The sequence below is a fragment of the Neomonachus schauinslandi genome, chromosome 16 (genome assembly GCF_002201575.2).
Source record: "Neomonachus schauinslandi chromosome 16, ASM220157v2, whole genome shotgun sequence".
Classification (NCBI taxonomy): domain Eukaryota; kingdom Metazoa; phylum Chordata; class Mammalia; order Carnivora; family Phocidae; genus Neomonachus; species Neomonachus schauinslandi.
Genome location: NC_058418.1, coordinates 45,865,339 through 45,884,665, shown reverse-complemented (window position 1 = coordinate 45,884,665; position 19,327 = coordinate 45,865,339).

The window sequence follows — 19,327 nt, the reverse complement described above, 5'->3', positions numbered from 1 at the left end:
AGAAATGCCTGTTCAGTGCTGGCTCCCCTCACAGGTGAGCGCCATGCAGCTAAGCCTGCCTGAGGGGAGAGCCTCCGGCAGAGGCAGAAGCTGCCGGGTGCTTCTCCCAACAAACCAGTCTCCCTTCCTTCTTTATAACAGCATGCCAGTTGTGTTTGGGCAGCGAGACTTCTCAGACTCCCTTGAGTTTAGGTATGGCCAGGTGACTAAGTCCTGGCCAATGAGATGTCAATGGAAGTGTCAGATGGGACTTTTGGAAAGACTCTTCTAAAAGGAAGACATATGCTCTTTTATGTCCCTTTATATCCTGGCCTGAATATCTAATGGCTGGTGCACTGGCAGTCATTTTAGGCCCTGTGGTGACGTAAGGATGGCTGTGCCCTGGAGATGGCAAAGCAGAGAGAGGACAACTGGCCTCACAGCACTGTGGAGCCTCTAGTATGAGGCCCAGGCACCCACCTCTGGATTTTTCCTACAAAAGAAAAAGTCTCTTCTATGTTTGAGTCTGCGATCTTTTTCAGCTTTTAGATGATGCGAAGGAGTCAGAGTAGCTTGAACTGTTTAAAATTCTGTTCAAGGCCCTAGCATCTGGGTAGGTTATTCCACCCCGAACCCTGACCTGAGACTTCTTTCCAGTGACTTTCTGATCAGCAGGTAGCAACCTGTTCATCACCCTTGTACGTAAACACTGACTTAGGCTCCACATGTCCCTGGGAGGTAGGAGGTAAGTGTGGGCTTGTCCACTCCGCCCCCCTCCACAGCACAGGAGTGTCCAGGTGGAGGACTACTCTCTTCCGCCCCAGTTCACAGGACCAAGGAGGATTTTGTGCAAAGCACTTGTGCTGGATCCCAAAGAATGAGTCCAATTTCAACCAGCAAAAAAGGAGAAGGGATGCCAGACAAAGGGAATGGTGTAAGGAAAGGCATGGGCAGATACTCCATCTTTGGAGAATGACGGAGTAGTGTAGGTTATAGACAGCTTTGGATATTATATCAGATTATTCAGGCTTTATCGCTTTGTCCCTCTAAGGACTTCCATAAGGGATCACTGCTTTTTTTTTTTAATTGTCTCAAGTCAGAACTACTAAGAACTGTGATCATAATTTCAAAAAACATATAGATTACATATATATACATATAATATACAAATTAGACATACGTATACATATGCTTTGAAAAAGATTGGAATGAACCAAAAATAGCTAACACTGATTGAACATTTATTACATTCTGGGTGTTCTTCATGCATTATTTAATTCGATCCCCATGACAACCCTCCTAGACAGGTATTGTCTTTGCAGTTGAGAACTTCTATCCCTTGTCCAAGGTCTCACAGTTAGTATGTGGCAAGGCCAAGATCTGAACCCTGCTGGGTCAGTTTAACTCCAAAGTGTACTCCTTAACTACCAAGCTTGATTCCTTCCAAAAAGATTCACACCAAAATGCCAGCTTCTAGGTAGAGTGATCATAGGTGACTCTTCTTTTTCTTTTTTGTACTTCTTATTTTCCTAATTTTCTACAGGCAAAGTATAGTGTTTCTAGATTCATACTGTGAAACATGACACATTTAGAGGGCCATACATACAACATAAATTTGCAGCTTCGTAAATTGGAGGACAAACACCCACATAACCACCACCCTTATCAGACTCCAGAAGCCCCAGCTCTGTCCTTTCTGACCCTAGCTCCCTCCTTCCCCCCTAAAGATAACCATTCTCCTCACATCCTTCTTTTTTCCTAAAATCACCACCTAACTGGGGAGCCTGACCATCTGCCTTGGGCTCGGGTCATGATCCTGGGGCTCCCTGCTCCGTGGGAGGCCTGCTTCCCCCTCTCCTGCTCCCCCTGCTTGTGTTCCCTCTCTCGCTGTGTCTCTGTCAAATAAATAAATAAAATCTTTTAAAAATAAATAAATAAATAATTAAATAATTAAAATCACCACCTAGTCATGTATCTCTAAACAACATAGTTTAATTCCATTCTTTTTGAGTTTGATATAAATGAAATACTATACTCTATATTCCGTTATATTTGGCTCCTTTCACACATTACGATTTTTTGTCATGTTATTTAATAACATCTTATTAAGACTACATTACTTTCATAATCTGAAAAAAAAAAAAAGCATCAGCATTATTAAAATACTTGAAACCTGGAATCAGACAAGTGCCTCCAGAGCCTAAGTTGATACCTTCCCAGTGATCCCTTCTAAGGAGGACTACACCACCTTAAAAAGTGGGATTTGTTCAAAACCACACAGAGAGGGCGCCTGGGTGGCTCAGTTGGTTAAGCGACTGCCTTCGGCTCAGGTCATGATCCTGGAGTCCCTGGATCGAGTCCGCATCGGGCTCCCTGCTCGGCGGGGAGCCTGCTTCTGCCTCTGACCCTCCCCCCTCTCATGTGCTCTCTCTCTCATTCTGTCTCAAATAAATAAATAAAATAAAAAATAAAAAAAATTAAAAAATTAAAAAAACCACACAGAGATACCATCTTACACCAGTTAGAATGGCAAAAATTGACAGGGCAAGAAATAACAAATGTTGGAGAGGTTGTGGAGAAAGGGGAACCCTCTTACACTGTTGGTGGGAATGCAAGTTGGTGCAGCCACTTTGGAAAACAGTTTGGAGGTTCCTCAAAAAATTACAAATAGAGCTACCCTATGACCCAGCAATTGCACTCCTGCATATTTACCCCAAAGACACAAATGTAGTGAAAAGAAGGGCCATATGCACCCCAATGTTCATAGCAGCAATGTCCGCAATAGCCAAACTGTGGAAAGAGCCGAGATGCCCTTCAACAGATGAATGGATAAAGAAGATGTGGTCCATATATACAATGGAATATTACTCAGCCATCAGAAAAGATGAATACCCAACTTTTACATCAACATGGATGGGACTGGAGGAGATTATGCTAAGTGAAATAAGTCAAGCAGAGAAAGTCAATTATCATATGGTTTCACTTATTTGTGGAACATAAGGAGTAACATGGAGGACATTAGGAGAAGGAAGGGAAAAATGGGCAGGGGGAATTGGAGGGAGACATGAAGCATGAGAGACTATGGACCTGAGAAACAAACAGGGTTTTAGAGGGGAGAGGGGTGGGGGGGCTGGTTAGCCCGGTGATGGGTATTAAGGAGGGCACGTACTGCATGGAGCACTGGGTGTTATACGGAAACAATGGATCGCAGATCACCACATCAAAAGCTAATGATGTACTGTATGGTGACTAACATAACATAATAAAATTAAATTTTAAAAAAGTGGGATTTGTTCCCTTTACAAACCCAGGGCACACAGCTCCTTGTTCCCCGGGTCTCTCTGCCTATGCCAGGCTCCTGGCTGCCCTTCCACCAGGCCAGCTCAGCCAGCTGCCTCTAAATGGATTATCCAATTCACTGCTGTGATTCCCAAATCTCTGTCTAGGTCACCAGTCATGTGTCTCTCTGCCCAGTGGGCACTGTGACCTTTGGGGCAGAGAGAAATGGCTGTGTTCCCTAGAGGCCTGGACTTCTCTCCTTGAGGACAACCTAAATTGCTTTAACTTGGGACATCTACGGAATACCCACTACTCTTCCTTCCCCTCCTCCCCCTGCTTCTTCTTTTCCTCCTACTTAAGAAAAAAAAAATCTGTGGAAATTTTCAAACACACACAGAAGTACAGAGAAAAATACAACCAACCCCATGTCACTGATGACTAGTATTTGCCCCATCTTTTTTTCTTCTAATCTCCACCCACTTTCCCCCCCATTCCTACTGGATTATTTTGAAGCAAAACCAAGAGTTGTCATCTGTGAATACTTCAGTATATATCTTTTTTAAAACAGAGCCAAAATACAATTACCATAATTCCTTCATTCCATTAAATATTTCCCAATCATCTTCCTGATATCATTTCATAAATGCTTCTCTACAGTTATTCTGCTCAAATCAGGATCTAAACAGGTTCTATACATTGCCTTTTGTTGAAATACCCCCTCCCCCGGGGGACACCTGGGTGGCTCAGTTGGTTAGGTGTCTGCCTTCGGCTCAGGTCATGGTCCCAGGATCCTGGGATCAAGTCCCACATTGGGCTCCCTGCTCGTGGGGAGCCTGCTTCTCCCTTTCCCTCTGCCTGCCACTCCCCCTGCTTGTGCTCGTGCTCTCTCTCTCTGTCAAATAAATAAAATCTTTAAAGAAAAGAAAAAGAAATACCCCCCCCCCCCTTCTAGTGGGGAATGGTTTGGGAGACCATGAACTGGGCCCTGGGCCTCTCACTGCTATGGAGTTGGGTGGTCATTGGTCTTGGCTTCTGGGGTTCACAGATGTAGGAAATATAAACATGCGTGTGTATATCTCAAAAAAGAAAGTGCATCATACATTTAAACTGATATTACCAATTCAAATTTTAAATTACAGAATTTTTCCTAAAGCCCTTAATTTGATATTTGCTTCTCTTCGCTCATATTGAAAAATCGTACTTTCTAATGACATCATTACTTATTTGCTTTACTTCACTATGTGTGTGTATGAAATAGTTTTGAATAATAATATCAATATTATTTCTCATGGTATTTTTACTGGAAACACTTTAAGATCTATTTTTCAGTTCTTTTGCCCTTAGGTTATATTCTACTAAGTGTGTACAGTTAAAATACTGGGTTTTAAAAGTCAGATAAAATGTTTCCTTTTTGTGTGCCACCTAACACACAATTAGGTTCACATGACTAGTGTTTCTTTCCTTGTTCCAAGATTGTTATTTCCACTTTGAGTTAATTTTGTTTTGGAATCATGGAAAACATTTACACTGTTTCAAAGTCAAATCTACAGAAAAGGTTATATACATCCTGCTAAGTTCAGCTTTGGTCCTTGTCCCCTCCACCTGTTCTCTCTCCTCCTACAGGTAACTAGGCTTTTTAATTATTATTATTTCATCTGTTAATATTAAAGAACGAATTTCTAAGCGACAAAGACTCCTTTTTTATTTTATTTACTTACCTATTTAGTTATTTTTTTAAGTAGGCTCCACGCCTACCATGGAGCCCAAAGAGGGGCTTGAACTCACAACCCTGAGATCAAGACATGAGCTGAGATCAAGAGTTGGACTGAGCTACCCAGATGCCCCAAAGACTCCCTTTTTAAACAATAATCACGGAATGTTTTTTAATGACCAGCATTGCTATATGTTTCTTTTAAGATCTGTCATCTGAGAATTTCAGACTGTTCGGAGTCACTCACAGAAAGGGGATTTACTCATTTTTATAAATAAAGAAACAGGAAAAAAAAAAAAAAAAGGAAGAAGCTTCTCCAAAGCACACAGCAAATTCAGCTAAGAAAGAGTCTCACCGGCTACTGTGTACGCACTGATCTAGCTAATAGAGTACACAGGCCAGCCCCGCCGAGACAGTCTGGTTCTCAAGTCTAAGAGCACATGCGGGTGTTTTCACAAGCTCCCCACAGCTAACCAGCAGCCCTGCTGGATAACCACAGCCAGTCAAGGCTCCTTTTTGAGAATCTGAGAGCAGTGTGTTGAGGGAATAAATCTTGCATCCAGACTCAGGACTGACTACAAGAAACATTACCTTACTTGTCTTTAACGCAACTTAATCTCTACTCTCACTCCTCATCCCACCAGAGAACAGACACCAAATCTGAGCCAAATTGAGGACCCCCCAATCCCATTTCCCAACACAGGTTTCCAGGACCATTGAGGAGTGGAGGCGGAGGGAGATCTGATTCTTGCGATCCCCATCCACTTGGGCCTCCTATTCAGCCACCACATCCTCCCTGATTGCTGGTCCACACAGAAGCCTGCTCAGTCATGGCCCATCCTGGCCACGGGATCGTTCATTTTCAGCAGCTCTCTGGTTGGCTCTGATGCTGTGTCCACGGCACTGAAATCATCCTGCCGTCCCTCACCCTTTTAGGCCTAGATTTACCATGCAGCACTTTCTTTTCTGAAGCACCATCTGGAAAATGGGGCACAAGTCTCTGAGACTCCTGGATGCAGCAAACTGATGATTTTTGCCATACACCCCTTGCCCTGACCCGGACTTGGCCCATGTTGCAGACTTCAGGGTCCTCTTCTCAATAAGCCACTACCTCTCTTCTCCCTCTGATACCTCAAGGAATCTTTATTTAGACTGGGGCTGAAGAATCCTTATTCTTGGTTATCCACCATTCTCTCATCCTTTCATCTATACTTAGAGTTCATTTCATTCTCCCAAGGCCAAGGCTTTTGAATGCAAAATCCCTGAAGCATCTCCCTTCTCTTTTGTTACCTCCCTTCTCAGGGCTAGCACACTGCACAATTTGAGAAGCATCTTGCACACAGCCTGAATGGACTTACACAGTGCACAACCTGAACAGCTGTATGCATATGCACCAGCTGCATGTGTTGCAAAATACTGACCACACAGCAGTACAGTCTGAATGGGAAGAAAAAAAATGCCATGGGGAAAATATTATCAGTTAATGTTTCAAAAACATTGTCCTACCACTTGAGAAAGCCAGTGCCCCTGAGCCTAAATTGTTACTTGCAAGTTTGACTGGAGCAGAATATTAAAGGTGAGAGTGACCTTCCTCTCCCTGCTTTACTATGCCCGTCCCCAGTCCTATCACCTCAGTGTACCAAGAAAAATCTCAGCCTGCCTCCTCTAAGTCCCAAACAACCTGGGATCCAAGAGGATAAGCCTAAGATAGCACAAATATGGCCGGTGAAACCCCTGAAGATCCCTTCCCAGAGAGAGGGAAGCACGGAGTGTCGGCATCAGGGAGCACTTGGGCAAAGTCAGATGTCCCTGGTGAGCTTCCACATGCCAGCACAATTCAAAAAGGGCCTCTTGAAAGTTACCTGGTCTCCGGTCTATTCCCAGTCCCCAAGTTCTAAGATTCAGCCCGTTACCATAGCAGCTGCTGCCCAATTGAAATGTTCACATTTATAGAAACTGGCTGAAGCATTTGAATCTGACAGGGCTGGGACACCAAGCAGAGAATGTCACTCCTCCAGACACATAAGGATGCTTTATCCAAAACACTGCAGAAGGGCCTAGCCTGAGACAGACCCAAGACTCCGGGCCCTGGCACCAATTCACCACGTGACCATGAGCAGGTGTCCCACCCTGGAAGCCGCCTCTCCCCACCCCCGACACTTTTGGTGCCTGTTTCATCATTATTAATCCACTCACCCAATAATACGAGCACCTTCTCTGTGTCGGGCAAGGTGCTGAGGACACACAGTGAGTGTTGCAGAGTCCCTGTGTTCACCTGGACAGTTGAGTCGGGGAGGCCAGTGAAAAAACACAGTGTGAGAAAATCAATGTGGACGGAAGTGTGGGGGCTGCAGAGGACCGGACTGGGATGAGGGGCGAGACCTGAGCTGAGCCCTGAAAGGATGGGTAAGAGGTAGTGGGATGCCGTGGGGCAGGGGGTGGATGGAAAGGTCCTCCCTGCAGAGAGAACAGCACATTAAAAGCCCTGAAGTGAGGGAGAGCGTTCAGGGCAGCACGCAATTCCAGGCCACTGCAGCAGAGAATGAGCGTAAATGAGAAGGGAAATGCAGCCCCAGAAGAGAGCAAGCTCAGGACGAGGAAGGGCCCTCGGCTCTTCCCAGGCTCCAGCTGCCTGGCTCCCCTTCAAAATCAAACAGCCCAAGGAAGGATTCACTGAGAGGAGGCGCTGTGTTTGTGGAAGGAGGGGCAGTGTCCCTGAGAAGGGAGCAGAGAGGGGAGAGAGGGGGGCACCGCGGCCACACCTCCCCTGTGCCCGGCAGCCCAGCCCCAAACCCCACTCAACCAAGAGCTGGACAAGTGGTCAAATAGGACATCCCTCCCACCTCCCGCCTCTTGCTCCCTCAGTGACACGCTGCTCAGATCCCCGGAAAACACCATCTCAACCTCCCAACCATTCCATTCAGCTCTTCCAGTAGGTGAATAACAGTTTATTCTGCACCAGCCTGGGTTTCGCACCATGTTCAGTGCTTCACAGGCAAAATTCATCCATGCCCAAAATTACATTCAAGCACCATCCATGCAACAGGCAATATAATTCAGATAACAAACTCCCTGCCCTCAAGGAACTTATATTCTCAGGGTGGGGTGGTGGGGAGGGGAATAGACAAAAGCAAATAGACATGTTATACATCAGGAGGTCATGGTAGTCTCAGAAAAATAGAGCCCAGTAAGTGACAGAGAATGATGGAGAGAGGATAATCAGAAAGGGGTCATCTGAATCAAGACCTGAGGGAAGTGAGGAAGTGAACCATGTGGAAATCTGGAGGAAGAATGTATCATACCGAAAGGACAGCAAGTGCAAAGGCCCTGTGGTGGACTTGCCACTCATGTGTTCCCTCAGTGAGGCTCGGGACGCAGAACCAAAGGCAAAAGCAGGAGGGGACCCTGCCAGAGCAGTGGCAGAATCAAATCATTATCCCAGTAGCACAAAGTTGGATAGTTCTAACATTACAGGTAAAGAAACTGAAGTTAAATAATATGCCCAGGGTCCCAAACCTTTTTTAGACAGAGCTGGGATTCAAACCCAGCTGCTCAAGCTTTAGAACATGTGCCTTTAATTGCTCCTTTAGAATGTCTTGTCAAGAAGCAGCAGATCATTGGGACGCCTGGGTGGCTCAGATGGTTAAGCATCTGCCTTCGGCTCAGGTCATGATCCCACGGTCCTGGGATCGAGCCCCACATCGGGCTCTGTGCTCAGCGGGGAGCCTGTTTCTCCCTTTCCCTCTGCCTGCCTATCTGCCTACTTGTGATCTCTCTCTGTCAAATAAATAAATAAATAAAAATCTTAAAAAAAAAAAGCAGCAGATCATTTATAACAGATCAATGAGATTTCAACCTCCCCAACAGTTACCCCAAGCCTCAGCCATTCCACACCTAAAAACGTAAGGGGATCATCAAGGACTCAAACAAAGACTTAGCTACTTTGTTTATAACAATAAAATGACTAAGGGCACCTGGATGGCACAGTCAGCTAAGCGTCTGTCTTCTGCCTTTGGCTCAGGTCATGATTCCAGGGTCCTGGGATCAAGTGCTGCATGGAGCTCCCTGCTCAGTGAAGAGTATACTTCTCTCTCCCTCTCCCCCTCCCCCTGCTCGTGCACTCTCTCTCTCTCTCAAATGGATGAATAAAATCTTAAAAAAAATAACAGTAAAATGACCGGAATTGATGTCTTTTCCCTAATAATAGGAAACTGGTAAGTAAAGAAGTTAGGGTCCATGCATGCACATATATCATACATGGCCATCTCAAAAGACAATGTAGAAGTCTATACAATGCCATGGTCAAAATATGCCATTGGCACTAAGCCAAATGCACAGAAGGATCCCATTTTGGTAATAAATAAATAATATATAGATATAAGCATAGGCAAAAGACTGGGAGAAATTAAACCAAATGTTAATAAATCGCTAACTCGGGGTGTGGGATTGTGGGTGGGTTTTCTTTTTGTTTAGCAACACTTACTACAATAATTATAAATTATTTTTACCAAGGAAAAGTTTACACACACACACACACACACACACTCTCACACACAGCTGGCCAGAAAGCTTCCTGGGTTGGTCAACCCCTGCGTGGGCCGGATTGGGCCCCTCTTGCCCCACCCCACTCCCTGACACACATAGAAAGCAGGTTCTGCCACATCCCAGACAGAATCACGCTCAGGTTGGAGACCCTTATAATGAAGCAGCTCCCTGGCCTGAGCTGGAAAATTCGGGGCATACTGACAGCCTCACTCCAAGCCTCCATCGTGGCGGCACACCGCTGGGTGCCAGAGCAGCAGAGTAATTAACGCTCATCTTGTCAAAGGGCCTGGTGCTATTTTTAAAATCTTTCCAACACATAGGTTTCGCAAAGGATTCCAGGAGTCTTCTCATCCACCCAGTGCTTTAAGAAGGCAAATGAACTGAGTGATAACTCAGTGGCAGTCACGCAGAACTTTAAGGGAGATGCATCCCTGCAACCCCACCCCAAGCACACATTTGCAGGTGTTCCTTCTGGAGGTGGAAGGGAGTTAAGCCAAGCAGAACATTCTCCCCTGCCACCCCTTTTTCTTACCTCCCTGCTAGACACCTGGGGCCATTCGCTTACTAGACCTCTGTTGCAGGGACCAGTTCTGCACGGAGGCTTCAGAACCAGTGCACAGACCTTGTGTGACCCGCATTTGACCTTGGACAGGTTACTTGGCTTCTCTGTACCTCAATTTTCTCATCTATAAGGATGGAACAGAGCACCAAGCTTCTAGGGCTGTTGTCTTCAGGCAAAGATCAGCAAACTATGGCCCCCAGACTAAGTTCGGGTCTTAGTCCTCCCTACACTCCCTGACAGAAAGAGGCCCCCTCCTTTTTCTGTCAATAAAGTTTTATTAGAACACAGCCATGCATATTCATTCACATATTGTCTATGGCCGCTCTCCTGCTATAATGAGTAGGTACGACAGAGACTCTCTGGCCCACAAAGCCTCAAATATTTATGAAGTGTTTATTATCTGGCCCTTTGCAGGAAAAGTTTGCCAACCCCGTCTTATATGAGACTCTCCCAGAAGCAGAACTTGAGAGAAGGATTTGGGGGCAAGTGATTTACCAACGAAATGCTGCCACACGAGGAAGCAGTAAAGGGGTGGAGGGAGCAGGGCAGAGGGGAAGGAGGCCAAGCCAGGGTGTGACATCAAGTAAAGTCCTGGCCTCTGCCTGAGCCCTTATGAGCACTTCCGCTTCCCTTGCAGGTGAAGTGGCTCAGGGGTTCCCTGAAGAAGGGAGCAGGTGTGAGCTGGTAGAAGCAAAGCCCATAGAAGCTGTCACACGCCCATGTCATTGTGCCAAGTGCTTCAGGTGCATTATAATATTTACTACTCGCTGCAGAATTAGGAGCTGGAAAGTGCAGGATGCCCACTTTACGGCTGGAAGGTAAATGAGATCATGCAGATGAAGTCTCAGCCCAGCACTGACTTCCCACAACACACTCCCCAGGAGGAGCCACACATATCACAGGTCTGGCTGTGAGCTGAGTCCTGGCGCCACAGAGACCCATGAGGCACAGGTTTTGTCTTCCAGGAGCACCTGGACCGGCCGTTGGGGAATCCAGTGTGGAACATCCATCAGAGCCCCACCTGGCAGTCCTCTCAGGGAGGCCGGAGGAGGAGGTGCAGCGGGAAGGAATCTGGAAGGAGGGAGGGGTTTGCCAGGTTGGGGAAAGAGCTCTCCAGCACAAGGCACAGCATATGATAGAGAGTCAAGGATTTCAGACAGAGAGGTAAGCTGGTGTCTGTCTTCTAAGGCTGCCATAAACTATATTGCTTATGAAATTTATTTTCACATGATCCAGAGGCTGGAAGTCCAAGATCAAGGCATCAGCAGGGTCGGTTTCCCTCTGACACCTCTCTTGGGCTTGCAGGCGGTGACCCTCTCATTCCCTGCGTGCACCCCCGGTATCTCTCTGTGGGTCCAAATTTCCTCTTCTCCACCAGACTGGAGTAGGGCTCACCCCAACAGCCTCACTTTCACTTAATGACTTCCTTAAAGGGCCTATCTCCAAACACAGTCATACCTGAGGTACTGGGGGTTAGCACTTGAACATATGAGTTGGGCGGGGGACACAATCCAGCCCATCACAACTGGCATTTCAGAAAGCCCACCCCGGTTCTGGTAAGGGAGGGCAACTTGGAGAATTAACAGCAGGGGAGGCAGGCTGGGCAGAACCCCACGGCAGCCGTCCAGCCAGTGAGAGCCCGAAGTCAGGAGGCTCAGGCCGCAGTCTGGGGGGCCGAACAGCAGCTCGCTGAGGCGGGCCTGCTCTCCAACTGGGACTGCCTTTCAAATCCAGGCCACAGGGAGAAGACAAGGACAAAGGTGCACTACCACACAAAGGCACACCAAAGGCCCGCAGAGCCAGTGTCTGTCGAGCCCAACAAAGGTGCAAAGCCAGCTATCACCTGTCCTCTGGCCAAGCCACAGGGGGGCCGAATTCCTGGGCACAGCCTTAGGGGAGACGTGATGCCCCCATTGTCCCAGCTTGTTCTCAGATTCCATGTCCTCCTGGCCATCAAAGGAGCCTTGCACCAGGCAGGTTTAGAGCTCACATCGGAGGAGGTGGCACCTGCTCTAACCTGTCCAAGGTCCCAGGTTCCGGGAGCCACTAAGGCGAGCTAAGGTGAGCTCCTCCTGCTCATTCCCAGGTGGTTTGTTCCCAAAGAATCTATTTGGCCATTTCCTTTGGGCCAGGACTCAGCAGCTTCCACCCTCTGTGATTAGAAACCTCTCTCTGCCCCCATCTCTCTCATGCACACGCGTGTGAGCACACACACACACACACACACAAGACTCGGTCCACAGTTCCCAAAATTCCACCACGCAAAGATTTATTCCTTTAGTCCAATCTCCTGGGGCAGAAGAAGGGTGCAATGCATTAGGTCACCAACACCTTAGTGTGAGTTTATTAATCAGATTCTTCCCTCTGCATCAGCCAGGCGCGAAGAAAGGACCAAGCATTGGAAGGGAAAGATGACTGAAGAGAGCAGGAAGCAGAGGAAAAACAAATGTGAGCAGGGGAGAAGCAACGTGCTTTCTGCTTTTCTTACTTTCTGACCTTTCTTGATCAGCCTGATGCTCTAAGTCAGGCTGTTGTTCTGGAAAGGGCCAGAGAGCAAACGTTTCCGGCTTTGTAGGCCGTAGGGTCTCTGTTGGGGGCCTGTATTCTGCCATTGCTCTATGTAAGCCACCATGGACAGCATGGCTGGGTCTCTGTAAAACTTTTATGGACAATGAAATGGGAATCTCATATAATTTTCATAAATATATTATTTTTCTTTCCACTGTTTCCAAGCCCTTACGAATGGAAAAAACCAGCTTGTAAGCCATGCAGACACAGGAGGCGGCTGGACGCGCCTGAGAGTCACACGTCAGTGACCCCCGCTCCTCATGAGAGACACAACTTGCACCTTTCCCATCAAACCATCCTCTCTGCAAGGACAAGCCCTTGGTCACCCTTTGCTATTCACCATCCTTGCTTCCCCTTCTCCAGACCTAGAGAAAAAAAGCAGCTCCTTGTTCTGCGTGTTTGGCCCATGATCCCCAGGGATTTGCTCTCAAGTGTGGAGATGACAGGGTGATAAACGGCGGGAGGCTGCAGAACCGTGGCCTTGGGGTTCGTGCTGGCTGACTGAGAAGCGAGCCAGGAGGAGTTCCATCCGCCTACCCCTCCCCAGTCCACACCCCATGCATCAGACCCTAAGGGTCCCATGTGCCACACTCCTGGGCCACCTTTTAGGCACCTCTCCCAAATTACCTAAGGTATTTATTATTATTATTATTGCCAACTAACTTTAGGTATATACGCATTACTAAGAACAACACTCTCTCTGTATTGAGTATACTTAGTCTGGCAGGCCCCACAGAAACCTCCTCTGGCTCGTGTTTACTAAGGGGCCAGGCTTTGTCCTTAGAGCTCTCAGGAACCTGTGACTTCAGTACTAGTATTATCCTTGTCTTATGGATGAGAAAACAGACTAAAAACATTAACTGCACACCCAAGGTCACACAGCTGACTCCGAGCCAGATTCTTTGTGCTCCCCTGGGCTCTCCCTATCTTGCAACCACCCTGCAAGATTGTATTACGATCCCAATTCCTCAGATGCAGAAATAGAAACTCTGAGAAGCTTAAAGTCTTGGTCCAAGTTCAAGCAGCTGATGAGCAGTGGTGCGAGAGCTCTGGGTTAGAACTGCTGACACACCAAGGTTCTGGAAACCACCCTGCCTGCATGTGAAAACGCCCGTTTCTAGACACCATCAGAAACTGGGGTCCTGACTGCGGAGCTGGGCTTCCCAGCAAGTGGCAAAAGAGATTTTAGTCTGAGACTATGTCTTAGGTCTGAAAGCAGAGCCCGAGACAGGGGCAGGTGAGTTATTGAGGGAAGTGGGAGGGGGCCCAGGAGAAACCTGGAAGGAGCAGGGAAGGGGGATGGGGCAACGGGAGAAGCCAGGCAAAGGTACAGGTTCAGCTGGTCTGATCTGGGCGGGATCCCACAGGGAGTCTTGGAGCATGAATGGTACCGCAGGGTTCTCTCACCTTGAGGCGAGGGGCCAGCCCATGGTTTTGTGTACCCGTCAGTCATTGGCTGCGGGCCGTCCCATGTGGGGTTGTGGGGAGCATCTCTGGACAAGGTGGCAATTCTCCAGAGGACGATGCCCTAGCAGTCAATACTCACAGCTGCTGGAGAATGCTGTCCCGTTGTTAGAAGGACCTTGGCAGGGCGCCATTGGCATGTACTATAAACAGGTGACCCTGGAGGCCCAGACCTCACTAACTGGCTCTGCTACTCCTGGAAAACCTCCCTTCCCTACCCTTCTCCCCCTCTTCCTCTCATCCTTCTGGACCTCCTCCTTTGTCACCCTCCAGCCCCGGCTGGGCTGCCCTTGGCCTGGGCTTCTGGCTCCTGTCTCAGACCATCGACAATCCCAGTTGGAGCTGAAGGTTCCAGGAAGTGTCCCACTGTGGTCTCTTCCAGCCTAGACCTGCTCCCCGCAAGCCCCACCCTGGGGCCTGCCTCTGAGGGAATTCCCAGTGACATGATCAGGAAGGCAGGGCAGGGCACAGCCCTGAGCCAGGCCTGGGGATTAGTGAATGAGGAGAAAGGCTGAGAGCCAGCCCGCTCCTCCCCACCAGCTGGTGCTGCAGCCCCCAGCACAGAGAGGAGCTGCCCTCCTGAGGGCAACCCAAATGGGCCCATTGCCTGGCCCTTGATTGCCAGGAGTTGAGCTGGTCAGCTCAGTGCCTGGGGTCATTTCTAGAGCCTCTAGAGGGTCCTGATTCTAAACACAGAAACAGCCTCTTCCACTCTGCTGCCCTTCATTCATTCACTCATTCATTCAACAATTATTCGCTGAGTGCCTAGGAGAGCTGGGGAAATATGAACAAAACAGACAGGTCCCTACTTCCTTTCCAGGGGGGTGACAAAGAATTGAGTGTAGCAGGGTCACAGATCACTCAGACAGATGCACAGGAATATACGGGTTTTTTGTTTCCCATAGTTGATGTAATCATCCACCTATTGTTCCCGGCCTGCTGGGAAGCAGGGACAGGAACGGGGGAGCATGCTTTAAAACTGCCCATTTATGGCACCACCATGCTGTTTTCGCTTAGAAGGGAACTTTTGGAGGAGTTAGTTTCTTTTGGATAGATACTGTCTCTTCCATCTTTTTCTTGCCTCTGTCTGCAGGACAGTGTCTGAGTGTGAGGGAGGGCAGGGGTTACCAGATAACTAGTGGTGGGAGGGAAGAGGTCACTTGGAGAAACACTGGGTCCTCCCTGTGGCCACTGGTCCAGAATGGCAGCCTTGTCCCTCCCCGCCTGGACCGCTCAGGTGCGTCCAGTCCTATCTGGGAGGCAGCAACTACCATTGGGCAACCCCCATCCCCTTCCTTGGCCACAGATCCCACACCTCCACACGGACGAATTAAATTTTAAACAAATTCATTCATGAATGGTATGCAGCCCTTATCTTCGAGCACTTCATTCCAATATCCCTGCTGCATCCTGGGAAATCCTGAAAGAGGGACATGGGACACTGCTTCTTCAGGGACCCTATTCCCAGCCTTGGTGAAAGGTTCTAAATTCCTGGCCACCAGGAAGTCCCAGGCTGGCAGGAAACAGAGCAGGTTTGTTTGCAAATGGAGCCCAGGGTTCCCTGCCAGGTCCCCGAGCAGAGGTCAAGCCAGCCTCACACGGAGGCCATGCAGATGTGGATTCACGGCAGCTCTATTTCCCTTTGCCCTCCTTGCCTGAGTCTCGCCTTTCTCCAGTTCCTCCAACCCTTTCTTTACAGTCCCGTCCCACCTTCTGAAAAGAGGAGGTGACCGGCTCCCAGCTCGGCTCAGAGAATATGAAGGGACTCTTTCAGATTCACAAAGTAAATAGGTGGATCTAGAATCCAGTTATTCTGCGATCCCACCCAATGATAAAGAGAATAAAAGCAGCTAATATCTATCACTCTGTGCCAAACACTGTGCTAAATAATTTCCATAAGTCATTTTACTGACGTGTACAACAGTCCTTCCACATGGGTTCTATTACGGTCCCTATTTCATAGAAGAAACTGAGACTTGGAGAGGTTAGAGAGAGCCTAGAACTCTTTCTACTAGATCAGGCATCAGTGAACTATGTCCTATAGGCCAAACCAGCTCACCCCATGTTTTTGTAAATAAAGTTTTATTGAAACAGAGTGATGTTCATTTGTTTGCATATTGTCTGTGGCTGCTTCCGTGCTACAGTGGAAGGGTTGAGTAGTTGAGACAGAGACCCTGTGATCTCCCTGCCCTGCCCTCGCTCCCCATCCCCAGCCACGGCTGACTGGATCAAGGGGTGGGTACCATGCAGAGCGCAACAGCAACCTAGGATCTGAATGGCCCAACACAAAAGGATGACCTAGACCAATCACATTCTTCCCTTAGGAATTTGGAATAGGGAAAGAGAGAGGCCGAGGCTATGGGGAGAAATGGAAGCTGTGACTCTTGAGGACAAACTGACGCTGGGTGGCTATGGGTAGGAGGAAAAGGTGACATTTGAGGATGCTTGCTATGTGAGAGAAGGAAAATGGAGGAAGGATCCAGATGGAGAGAGAATCTATGAAAGGGGGGCCCTGCTACCCTAAAAAAACAGTAAAGAGAGAAGCCTTGGTTCCAAAAGGTTTCCCAAGTCCAGCTTCCATTAGAACAACTGCCCTCTTCTTGGGTTAGGAGTTGGAACTTTTTGGTTGCAAATGAAACAAAATCCAACACTAATGGGTGTATATCAATTCATATAACAGAGGAGTCCAAAGGTACTTCAGGCTCAGCTTGATCCAACAGTTCAAATAATGTCAAAGGCCAAAGAAATGTAAAAAAAAAAGAAAATAAAATTTCCTTACAACTTGCAGCCCATTGACAAGTACCTGAGACAGGCAGAGTGACCTCCCTCAAGGAATTCAACTGCCTTAATGTTAATACTTTCCTAGCCACAAAAAGCTACCCTACCTTGACATTAGCCTGACCTCCTGGATCCTGTAAGTCTTCTTTAAAAATCCCTTTGGAGGGGCACCTGGGTGGCCCAGTCGGTTAGGCATCCGACTCTTGATTTCAGCTCAGGTCATGATCTTAGGGTCTGAGATGGAGCCCCGTGTTGGGCTCCACACTCAGCGGGGAGTCTGCTTGAGATTCTTTCTCTCCTTCTCTCTCTAAGAAAAAATTAAAAATTAAAAATAAATAAATAAAAATCCCTTTGGAAACTTCCTTTATCTCTACCCCACCCCAAGATATATGTTAACAATCATCCTTCAAACACATGGCCCACTGATATACATCTGAATGGTCTCATGAATCTTATCTATACAGCAGTAGCCCCTCAAGGTCCTGGAAGCTTTGCTCCAAATTCCTTAGAGACTTATACTCTATCCCTAATCCCCACTAACTAAAAAGTATATAATCAGTCACTCCTCACAATCCCAGTGCAGATCTTCCTGCCCACGGGCCCTGTCCCCGTGCTATAATAAAACCACTTTTTTGTACCAAAAATGTCTCAAGAATTCTTTCTTGACCATTGCTCTGGGACCCCAACATCACACCAACCCAATTTCTTACAGTCTCTCTGCCGAACCTTTTGCAATATGGGCTTCATCCTCAGTTTCCTCTCTGTGCCCCTCCCCATCTTAGGCCACTCATGGTCTCAAGATGGCTGCAGCAACACCAGACCTCACAGCTTCATACCAGAACATCTGCAAGTGGAGAGGGAGCCCTTTCTGTAGCTGCTCCACATTCTGAGATACAATCTCTCATTGCCTATCCCTGAACCGATCACGTTGGCCAGGCGGATGGGCTACATTGACTGGATTAGACTTATCAACTGCCATCAGTTTTCCCATCTATAATAACATTTGAGTGCTTATGATGTTCCAGGCCCTACATCACCCTTTACATGTGTTACCATGTTTAACCCTCACAAAAGCCATACAAGGAAGCTACTAGAATTATCCTCATTTCACCCATGAGAAAATGAAAGCTCAGAGAGGGTAGAAACCTTGCCCAGGGTCACACAGCCATCACTTGGCAGAACTGCTGATTAGCAGCAGAAGCAAAAGCTGAAAGGGACCTATGGGATTCTGGAGCCTGAGCTCTCAGCCCCCATGCTCTGCCTGTTGGGGGAGGGTGTCACTCACCAGCCCCCACTATTGTTATTCCACACCCTGTTGCTATTCTGGTGCCCCAAATCCCTTCCTCGGAGGCAACTATTTTGTCCATAGATTCTCAGGTTTCAGACCGAGTTTAGTCAAAAGTCCTGCTCCCACCTCTGGGTTCCTCTGGACTCTATTCTCCTCCACCTGATCCGTTTCCATGGAAACTGCTGGGCTACTGCATTCCTTTTATCCTCCTTCCTGGGAAGTAAGGCCAGCTTTCTGGCACCTGGGTAGCCAGGTCTGACCATTATAAAGACCAAGAAGCAGTATCTGGAAGAAATAGTTCCAGGCAGAGGGAGGAACCCGATCAGGCTTCTGGTTTTCTCTTTGATGTGCTCCAAACTAACACCAGGTGCTCTGAGGAGCCCTGCCAATTATCTGGGCCCAGTGGGTGCTGGCTGCAAAGTTGTCATCTGTTCTCCAGCCTCTCACCACCTCACCGTCAGCAGGCCCCCCCTTCCCTTCGGAAAGCGACTGTGGGCCCTGAGGCAGAGGGCAAGTCGGGCAAGGCGCCCTGTGGCCAGGATCTAGGAAGCACATTGCACACACTTGGGGGGACCTGGCACCTGGTCCCCAAGGACTCCATATACCCTGGAAACTGGAAACTGCAGCCGCCAGAGTATTCTCCGGTATCCCACCCCTGTTGGGTCTTGGTTGGGTGTTAATCTCTCTGAGCTTTGGTATCCTTATCTTTAAAATGGGCGCTGCCCATCCGATAGGCTAATTTTAACGCCCAAACCAAACAAAACATATCAAGCCCTCTATCAAAGCATTTAAAGGTATCCTTGTGGTCATCATCCTTATTAGTGTTATAAAATGTGAGAGGGAGGTCTTGGGAGAGTACCAAAACCTCAGGCGCCTAAGTGAATTACAAGAGTCTCCATTCATGGAGATACAAGCGTGATCACTGCTTTCAAATACGCTCCTCGAATCTCTGTTTCCCATCCCTTAGCGATTTCCTGTTCTGAGTCCACGGTTTTCTCTTCATGTTTAGTTTAAACTTGATCCAGTCTAACCTAAAACTCCAGTCTTTTCTCTGATTAAAAGTTTCCCATTCCCCGCACTGCAGCCAGACAAGATTCTTGGCTCCCTCCTGGGCTGAGCATGACAGGGAGGTTGGCGGGGGCGGGGGGGGGGG